This window comes from Capsicum annuum, chromosome 4, assembly GCF_002878395.1.
Source record: "Capsicum annuum cultivar UCD-10X-F1 chromosome 4, UCD10Xv1.1, whole genome shotgun sequence".
In the NCBI taxonomy this organism is placed as follows: domain Eukaryota; kingdom Viridiplantae; phylum Streptophyta; class Magnoliopsida; order Solanales; family Solanaceae; genus Capsicum; species Capsicum annuum.
The window spans coordinates 12970153-12980555 of record NC_061114.1 but is presented as its reverse complement, the minus strand read 5'-3'; positions in this window follow the sequence as shown (position 1 = coordinate 12980555).

Below are 10403 nucleotides of genomic sequence, written 5' to 3'. Positions count from 1 at the left end.
ACTATTTTAATTGCTCTCATATATGTTAATTATAAATGATTATTTTTGGATTAGCTCTGCGTACCGGTACTTTTGTGCTAACCCCCTCCCCCCTCTAACCTCTCAGGTTCTGAGGCTCAGTCTCGGGCCCAGATAAGCAGTAGATATTCAGACTTGCAGATTAAATTTTACAGTGGTGAGCCTTCTTTACTCCAGAAGGCCTGCAGATTTTTTTAGAGTACTATTAGTAGTTATATTTTGGTCTACTTGGAGCCTTGTACCAGTTTATTTTTCAGACAGATGTTGAGTTCTTAGTAGAGATTTCGCAGACTTATGTCAGATATTATTATTTAGATACATTTCAAATTTGACCATGTTTTTGTAGTAGATTTCAATTCCGCATTTTCTTATTTTTTTTATGAATGTTGTGCATGATTACCAGATAGAGAAAGGGTGTTTCGAGCCTTCATGGTTCGGGATACTCGTCACGGCTAGGGCCCCGATTCGGGTCGTGACAATGTATGTCACGAGGTGATTTCCCCACCGGTCTCTTATAACATTAGGCCAATTTATCACATTTGGAACTCTATGTTGTGCAAGCCAATCGGCTCCTAAGCATACATGACCGTATGTCAATAGAAGAATATCGTACCACACCTCCTCATGATATTCAAACTGGGAGAAGACAACTTTGACCCTCTCTGTAACCTTAAACCCGTCCAAGAAGTATGGAAGAAGTAAAGTCTCGTGAAAAAACTCCAAGTAGTCAGCCATGGATGGAAGCATGTATTTTGTATAGTACCTATCATTTAACACAATAAGGCATGATACAAGCGTAAACAAAACAAGGATTACAAGTGGTACGAGTGCAAAGAGGGTACAAGCAAAGAAGACATACTCAAACCATATCCAACAAGAGAGAAGAGTGTGAAGGCCTTTGATAAAGAGTGGAAAATGGATATCAAGAGCTCAAGACCATTCCCTAGGAGCCAAGCTCGGGAACTACAACGTCTTCAAGGCACATACATGAAAAAGGATGTATTTGAGCATATATTAAGTTCGTCCAAGGGAGTGTATATATTAAAGTGTGAAGACATGCCTTGAGTGTCTTAAAAACACTACAAGTAATCCCCATTTATACCCTCCAAATCCACCCCCTTCATTAAGGGTAAAGGTGTCATTTCCCATCGCTTTTGTAATAGACTATACGTAGGAACCCTTAGTCTTATTTGATTAGTTAGCTTATTATTGAAATCACTTGTAATATTGAGCATCACTTTCCTCTCAAGAAGAGAGTAAAACACCACTTTGACATCACAAGAAATGGTTTCTTCTTGTGTTGTGTGTATCGGCTAGAAATGAGAATGCTTGAATGAACCGAGTTCCTCTTGTGTTCCGTAAGATTGTGGTTCTTGTTAAATTGTTTTGTGGAGGTTTTATAGTATTAATACACTCTTTAGTTTCTGCATTATGATTTCTCATTGTGTCAATTTACATTTTGTCTTTATCGTTTAAGTTTGAGTTTGTTGTTTTCGTTAATTTTCTTGTGCATATGGACTGTTTGTGTGTTTGCGGACTGTTTTCGTGCTTTTTTAGATACCGTTTCGTTATCATTTGGTATCATAGCTAACGCTGGTTGTGTTCTTGCACTACCAATCTTGGGCTCTCTAAGTCAAAAAATAAAAAAAATAAGTGTTGAAAATCTGAAAATTACAAACAGAAGCAAATCTGTCCATTCGTGTTGTTGTTTTGGACCGAGATTTGTATCTAGATTTAGGTGTGCTTTTGTTGTATTAGTAGTTTCTTGTGTTATCTTTTTGTTCACTAACACCCCTTGAGTCTAAGGTCCAAGATTTGAGCTCTTGTCAAAGTGTTGTTGAAGGGTGGACGGCTAAGAGGTTGTTATTGTTCATATTGTTCTTGTTGTTCTTCATATTGTTCTTGAAGTGGTGTTCAACAATAGGAGTTGTTTAATTTTGAAAATATAAGAGAGAGACAAGGCTTTGTGTTTGTCTTGGGAATACTTTCAAGACAACACCAAAGTGGTAAAGAAACAAAGGGCATCCAAAAAGTTTAGTTACTAAAAGGGTGGCAAACACTTTTCAAGAAGAGCCAAAAGAGGAAAGAGACAAGGCTACTACAAAAAGGTGTTTTGCCAAATTAGTGAAAGTTGGTGAAAAGTTGATGGAAGCCTTTGAATTTTTAAAAGAGAGTCCAAAGCCTTGTCCACCTACACTACAACCGAAAATTCATCATCAAGGAGAGAGATTAAACAAGTCAAGTTTGAAAAACATCATACTTCAACTATAACAACAATACTTGTATAATTTGTGTGGTATTGTCGTTTGGGGTTCAAGACTTGAACCTTTCTTGGTGTTGTTTTGTGTGACGTTGTGGGACTTTTTTTGTGTCCTTTGTTGGCTGTTTTTGTGACACTGTGGATTGTTTTGGAGTAATGGAAAACGATACCTCATCCCCTTAACCAATGGTGGACCACAATGCTACAAGTACCATTTTGGCCCTCCTTGATGCTATGTCCCGAGACCTTGCTAGGGCAAATACGGGTCTTGAAAAAATTGGCTCCTATGTGGTAACTATAAGTGAGAGGTTGGATCGAATGGAGAGTCGAAGGAACTCTCATGCCTTTACCCCCAACACTTTACTTCCAATCACCAATCCACAAAGACCATCACCTAATGTCGCAATCCAAGCTCAAAATAGCCCTCAAAATTGAGACATAACTAGGCCTATTTCCCCATAATTTAATCAAGTCCAGCAATTACTTGGACGCCAAATTCCTACACTAAAAGCGAATCCTCACATCTAAGATCCGCTTAACCAAAGGTGTCAACTTTCACCAACACAAATTTCTGAGCTCCACAACTGAAACTCCACTTCACTAAACCAACCCTCTTTACTGAAGATCCACTTTACCAACAACCAATATGTCCATGTAGAGGAGAATGGTAAAATGGAACATGAAGGATACAGGGTCTACGACAATGCTTGTATGATAGTAGGAGACTTGAATCAGATGAGATTGAAGGTAAAGCTCAATATGGAGAGGAAGCCAAGATTCAAAATGAAGATGTCAGCCGAGACTTGTTGTTATTGATCTTGCGGGTTCTCCATGTTTTGCAGACTATTTTGAGTGGCTTCATTTAAGTGTCCAATTGAACTAGGTGAATCCATGAATTTGTGGGAAGATTCCTCTCAAGATGAAGAGGATGATACAAAAATAATCATGGAGATGAACTTATGAGAGTGCACGTCGAACCCGAGACTTGATGTGTGCAAGTGCAGTGCAAAGGAACACCATATCACTCACCAAGAACCGGCCATACACTACACTCCATAGGCACCTTTTTTCTTCCCTTCATTAAGGGCTTTTGGGACATTTCACTTATGTTTGTAATAAGCCTATAAATAGACTAGTTTTAGGTCTTTTGTTCTTTAGTTGTTTATTGATATTGAAAGTTGTAACACTTGAACCAAACTCTCTCTAGTGTGAGGAGTGTACCACCTTATTTTAGGGCTTGGAAAAGCCATCAAATCCGAAATGAGGCTGTTGCTAGGGTGGAATCGCTACTAATGCCAAACATTGTTAGAAACCTTGGTGCTTGAGTGAACCGAGTTCCTCGTGTTCCGTAAGAATGTGGTACTTCTTAACTTTTTTTGTGGAGGTTTTAGAGTATTAATACACTCTTTAGTTTTCGCATTATGAGTTCTCATTGTGTCAAGTTAGTTACATATCTTCTTTATCATTTAAGTTTGAGTTTGTTGTTTCCATTTAGTGTTTTGTGAGTGTGGACTGTTTGTGTGTTTGCGGACTGTTTTTCGTGCTCTTTTAGATACCGTTTGGTATTATTTGGTATCAGATCCATCATTGATTTCGTTCCCATGAGATCAATCTTGGGATTGTTCACTCAAAAATAAAAAAAGAGTGTTGAAAAGCTGACAAACTCTAAAAATTGTAATCTGTCCACGTTTTTGTGTTTAGGCCAAAATTTGAAGCCTAGTTTTCTTGTGATTTTTGTGTGTTATAGTGTTAGATTTTTGTTTCCTAACATTAGAATAGGTGTCCAAGGTCGAAAATCTCACAAAAAGAAGTTATTCTATGGGTTTGGTGTCGTGGCCGAAGTATTGTTATTGTTCGGCCAAATTTGTGTCTAGATTTAATTGTTATTTAGCTTGTCTTTGTAGTTTCGTGTGTTAACTTGTTGTTTTCATAGCACACTTGAGTCTAAGGTCCACAATTTGAGCTTTTTTTTAGTGTTGTTGAAGGATTGGGAGGATTAGATATTATTGTTGTTCATGAGTGTTCTTGTTGTTGTTCATATTGTTCTTGAGATGAATGTTCAACAAAAGGTTTGTTTGATTTGAAAAAGGGAAGAGAGAGGAAAATTATTGTATTTTGTTGGGACTAATTTCAATAAAAGAATAAAGTGGCAAAGAAACAAAGACCCACCAAAAATCTTGCTTACCAAAAGAGTGTCAAAACATCTTTCAAGAAAGGCAAAAAGGAAAAGGGACAAAGACAAAGCAAAAAGGTGTCTTGCCATTTTAGTGCAAGTTGGTGAAAAGTTGATGAACACCTTTTGACCTTTGAAAAAAAGAGTCCCAAGCCTTGCCTCATAATTCCAAAACCTAAAATCACACCAAACAAACAATATTGAATCATTCAAGTTGGACTACAACAACTTCAACAAAACAACACCCCAAACGGCCAAAATTAAAATAAAAAAAATGGTGGGCCACATTAACAAAAAAAACTCAAGTCATAGGACATTCCAATTTTCTTTCCTTGTCTCTAATAGTTTCCTTTCTATTGACTCCTACACTAGTTGGCAACTAAGTAACAACCTACTAAGTTGTGAACTAGTTATCTAGTACGTATTCATGTCAACATTCTTTGTGGTGCTTTACTCGTTTATAATTCGTAGTTATTCTTGGTTCAAGTGCGTACAAAACTTTATTTACTCTTCGAAACTGAAATCCATTCTAACTCAAGAGTAGACTCATTCCCAAGTTCTCACAAGTTGATAGCCGACTTACAACACTTGAAGAACCAAGTGAGGAATTCGAGTGTTAGGAATATGTGAGCGTATTTTGATTTAACGTTTGCTTGTTTTATAGGTACAATTACAAATGGAACCCAAAAATTCCAATGCTCCAACCATGGACAGTAATGTTATGAATTCCCTCTTAGCTAGTCTTGAAACTTTGTCACGAGGCGTGGCTAGGATGAAGGCAAATGTTGAGAAGTTGGGCTCGAATGTGGCCTGAATGAGTGATAGGTTGGAGAGGGTGGAAAGCCTAAGTATTTGTCAACCTCATATCCCTCAAAACACCTCACCTACTATTACTCCCGAGACCTTACACCAAAGATTGTATCCACCAAGTACCACAAACCAAGTCAATCTTTACTCCCCAAGCCGAGAACAAGGTGGACCGAGCCATTTCTCACTCCACCAAGTTCCACAAGAAGGACTTGGAACCCAAATTCCATACCTAAACCCGAATCCTCCACTCCAAAATCCTCCAATTCAAAGACCCTACACTCTACTAAATCCAATGTCTACTTCCCAAGCTACACTAACCCGAAAACACCCATCCAAATAGAAAAAGAGGGAGCGTTAGGATCCAAGGAGAATGATTCCAAGACTAAATATGGAGAGAAACTTAGTGATGAGATACAATAAGAATGTGAAGAAAAGAGGGCAAGTAAAAGGAAACTGCAGGTAGTGAAGTAGGAAAGGGAAAGAATAATGTGCTTGTGGGATTTGCCCACAAAGGATCTTTGATAGTCACTAACCCACATGCTAGGACTTTTCCTAGAATTGATCCTTCTTATGTATAGGTTCAAGTTCATATTCTATAAAAGAAGGATCAAAAAGGGAGTCCACACAATAACATGGGAAATGAGCTAGTGACACCCTTGGATGAGAGCTCCAAACAAGTGGGCTTCCGTGGCATATACCAAGGTATCATTGCTACACTCTACACTTTCTTAGGCTTGAAATGTTGTGATAAGGCTAGTAGTAGACAATGTGAAGTAGCTTCAGGTTTACATAGTGTAGAAAAGCATGAATCTTTCCTTGATAGTTCTCTTGTTGCATATGTTGGAAAATTTGCTCTTAAGGATAGTTCACTACTTGATCATGTGAGTGATGTGATTCAAAAGCCTCAAGTTAGTGTTCATTCTTGTAATATTGACCATGATATTAGACATATCCCTTTGATCTTGTGTGATGCAAACCGTGCTATTAATTTTGCTCAAGGTAATCATATGCTTGGAAAGCTTATGAATAAAGGTGTTTTTTATATTAATAGAAGACTTCTAGGTCACAAATTTTTAGTCCTGGATGATTTACTAGTTAAATTATTAGCTAATATAGGCTTATAACCTTGGTTACACCATCCCTTTGATCCTGGAATACTAGTGGGTCGGAAAAGGGGTTGCCTCAAATTATGCTTATCTTTCCTTGATAATTATCTTATACCTATCCTTTGTAATGTTCAAACTACATTTTTCATGGATAAAAAAAGTATTTCTAGATATACTTTAAAAGTGTACCCCCTCAGCAAGATGACTTCAAACTTGATTCCTTTCTATACTACCTCTTTACCGATGGTGATCACCTTGTTAATTTCAAATTTGTACTGTGTAGTGGTTGTAAGTTTGGTGGCTGGTTTCCTTGTTTGAATGATAATTATATGTGGGTAAGGTGGGCCTTAGGATCAATAGTGGCACCATATTTGATGAGGTCCTTTGTAGAGGCAATGAAACAAATGTCTCTTTTAGTTCCTAAGCTAAAGCTAGTCTTACCTTTTGGGTATAGTAATGCCATCAAGACCATTGTAGTTTCCTTATCTCTTGGTATTTTCAAAAACCACATCCTTTGTTCCATTCATGCTAAGTTTTCCATGTCATGCGCGAATTACCCATGGTTGTATTTTATATGTGAACAACCTTGGCTTGTTGATATATCTGATGGTCTCGGGTTGCACTCCTTTTCCCTTGATGTCTATCTTAGCCAAGTCCTTTGTGATTCTTGTAGTAAGTGTTTCATGATCATAACAAAGGATTGTTGGATGTATTCCAAAGGTGTACCCCCTTGGCGTGATTATATAATTTGTGACACTAATGCTAACCCTCATACCATGAGGATTATGTGCTTGTTTTCCCTCTCTTTGGCTTTGCAAGGTGTAAATTTGAGGACAAATTCCTTTCAAGATGGAGAGAATGGTACAAGTGTAAAGAGCACAAGGATTACAAGTGATACGAGTGCAAAGAGGGTACAAGCAAAAAAATCCATACTCGAACCATATCCAACAAGAGGGAAGAGTGTGAAGGCCTTTGCAAAAGAGTGGCAAAAGGATATCAAGAGCTCAAGACCATTCCCTAGGAGCCAAGCTCGAGAACTACAACGTCTTCAAGGCACGTTCATGAAGATGGATGTGTTTGAGCATGTGTTAAGTTTGTCCAAGGGTGTGTATATATTAACATGTGAAGACATACCTTGAGTGTCTTAAAAACACTACAAGGCAACCCCATTTATACACTCCAAAACCAACCCCTTCATTAAGGGTAAAGGTGTCATTTCCCATCTCTTTTGTAATAGACTATAAGTAGGAACCCCTTAGTCTTATTTTCTTAGTTATATTATTCTTGAAATCACTTGTAATATTGAAAATCACATTCCTCTCAATAAGAGAGTAGACCACCACTTTGACATCACAAGAAATGTTTTTTTCTTGTGTTGTGTGTATCGACAAGAAATGAGAGTGATTGAGTGAACTGATTTCCTCTTGTATTCCATAAGAATGTGGTTATTGTTAAATTGTTTTGTGTGGTTTTAGAGTATTAATACACTCTTTAGTTGCTGCATTATGAGTTCTCATTGGGTCAAGTTACATAGCTTCTTTATCATTTAAGTTTGAGTTTGTTGTTTCCGTTTAGTGTCTTGGGCGTGTGGACTGTTTGTGTGTTTGCAGACTGTTTTTCATGCTCTTTTAGATACCGTTTGGTATCAAGGCAGCCCAGTATCCCACAAATGGTCACCTTTCTAGAGTATACACTCCTTCTCAGATCAACATTGTAAGGAACACTAGTACCTCTAGGTTTTGGAGATACATACCCTCTTCTTCTCGTTAGACAACCTCCACTAGAGCTAGTATAACCATTCACACTAGATAAACCTTGATAAGAAGTAATACAAGGTAAAGAATATGAATCTTCAAACTCCTCACATGTACTCTCATCATAGCTATCATAAGGCTTGCGAATGAAAGGGTTATACCTAACACCAAATCTAGGTTTAGAGTAGAAGTGTAAGACTCCTCACATGCCCCAACGTCATCATACGATCCTTCACGAGATCCTACATCATCTCTAAGTTCACTATAAGCTCTAGGGACTTCATTTACCTCATTTTCTCCCTCAAAACCGTAACTCTCAAATCTACCCAAGTTTTGGTCATTGCTATTTTCATAACCTCCACAATCTCCCTCAACTTTGTAGCCATAAAACCCCTCACTACAATCATAGTCACCCATGTTGTAGTCACAATAATCCCTGGATATCAAAGACATGTTTCCCTTATATCACCTTTCTAACTACAAAATGAACAAACAATATTAGTCGTAAAAACTCCTCACCAACACTCGTATACACCCACCTTTGTGATTCTCGCAATTGGAGCGACGAATATTGAAAGTTTCTTATACTCCGGTAGTCAATAGGATGTCAACTCTACTTGATAGCCAAAATGGATTCTTGTTTGATTGAATCAAGACACAAAAACAAAATTTACTTATGAACTTGAAACAAAGAAGTTACTACGAGTTAAAAACGAGAAAAGCACACAAATAGCGAAGACCTGAAAGAAACGAATTCAATAATTATTCTACAACTAAGTAGGTAATTACTAGTTGTTAATTAATTCTAGAATTAAGACATGAAACTAATGAAAAAATAAAATGAAACTAAGAATCTAAAACTTTTGATCTTAAGCAATTTGGTGATGACGCAGCAGCCTCTCATTGGTTGTTGAAAATTGTCGAAAGTCTTGAGAAATTTTTTCTTGTTTTTCAATTTGTATTGATCAATGTTCAATTGGAAGAGTGTATTTTCGGTTTTGGGAGGGAAACAACAAGACTTATAGTCTTTTAAATGTTCAAAAAAAAAGGCTTGCCTTTTCTTTCACTCTTTTGGAAAAACACCTTTTGAAGCCTTTGTCCCCCTTTCCTCTTTTGTAGGTCTTGGAAGACCCCTTTCTCTCTTTTGGTAATAAGACCTTTTGACAGTCTTTTGACCCCCCTTCTTCTTTTATAATAGTCATGGAATCTGTTTCGAGACTAATTTGACCATACCTTCTTTCTTCTTTGATTTTAGATCAAACAAACCACTTCACTTCAACAAGATATGAAGATGTTGAAGAACACCAAGATCAACAAGAACACAACTTTGAATATTGGAGTTCTAAGGTTCACATTTGACCTCTCAAACATCAAAAACACATATTCAAGCTCCAATATTCAACAACAACATCAACAAAATATTTTTCCAGCCACCAATCTTCAACAAGAACATCAACAAAACATTTTTCCAGCCACCAATCTTCAACAACAATATCAACAACCTTCCAACATTCAAGAACCACTCGGATTTAGCTCAAAATTTAGACGTAGAATCTATTAGTGTTAGTGAATAAGGGACTAACACTATAAATAACAAAACACACAAGAAAAAAATGCCTCAAATCTCGGCCCAAACACAAAAAGGGGACATATTACTTTTTTTTTTTTGTGTTTTTTAGTTTTGGCATAATACATAAATATAACCCTAAACTTGACACCAAATTATAAAATTGATCTTAAACATTAATAGTGCACAAGTAGGCACTTTAACTAGACAAAACCTGAACAAAAAGATACTCCAATTTTGTAACTACATGTGTGTACCCCACTTGCTTTGACGTGGATTACTAATCAACTACTATGGTGCCACCTAATAAAAAAACAAATTATAAGTATGACCTTTAACTTTTTTGATGCAAAAATAGGCCCTTTAATTGTACAAAATATTAACCAAAAAACCCTTAAATTCCAACTCGGACGCACGCCATTTTGCGTGTACAATACGCATTTTGACACATAGGATCGGGGTGTTTATTTGTTCAGGTTTTGAATAGTTAAAGGTCCTATTTGTGCACTGGCAAAGTTTAAGATCAATGTTATAATTTGGTGTCAAGTTTAGGGTCATATTTATGTATGATGCCTTTAGTTTTTCTAATACTATTTTTGTGATATTTCAAGATAGCAAGCCCAAGATTGATTTCGTGGGAACAAGATCAATCCTTGCTATGATACCAAATGATACCAAAAGGTATCTAATGAGCACAAAACAGCCCACAATCTTC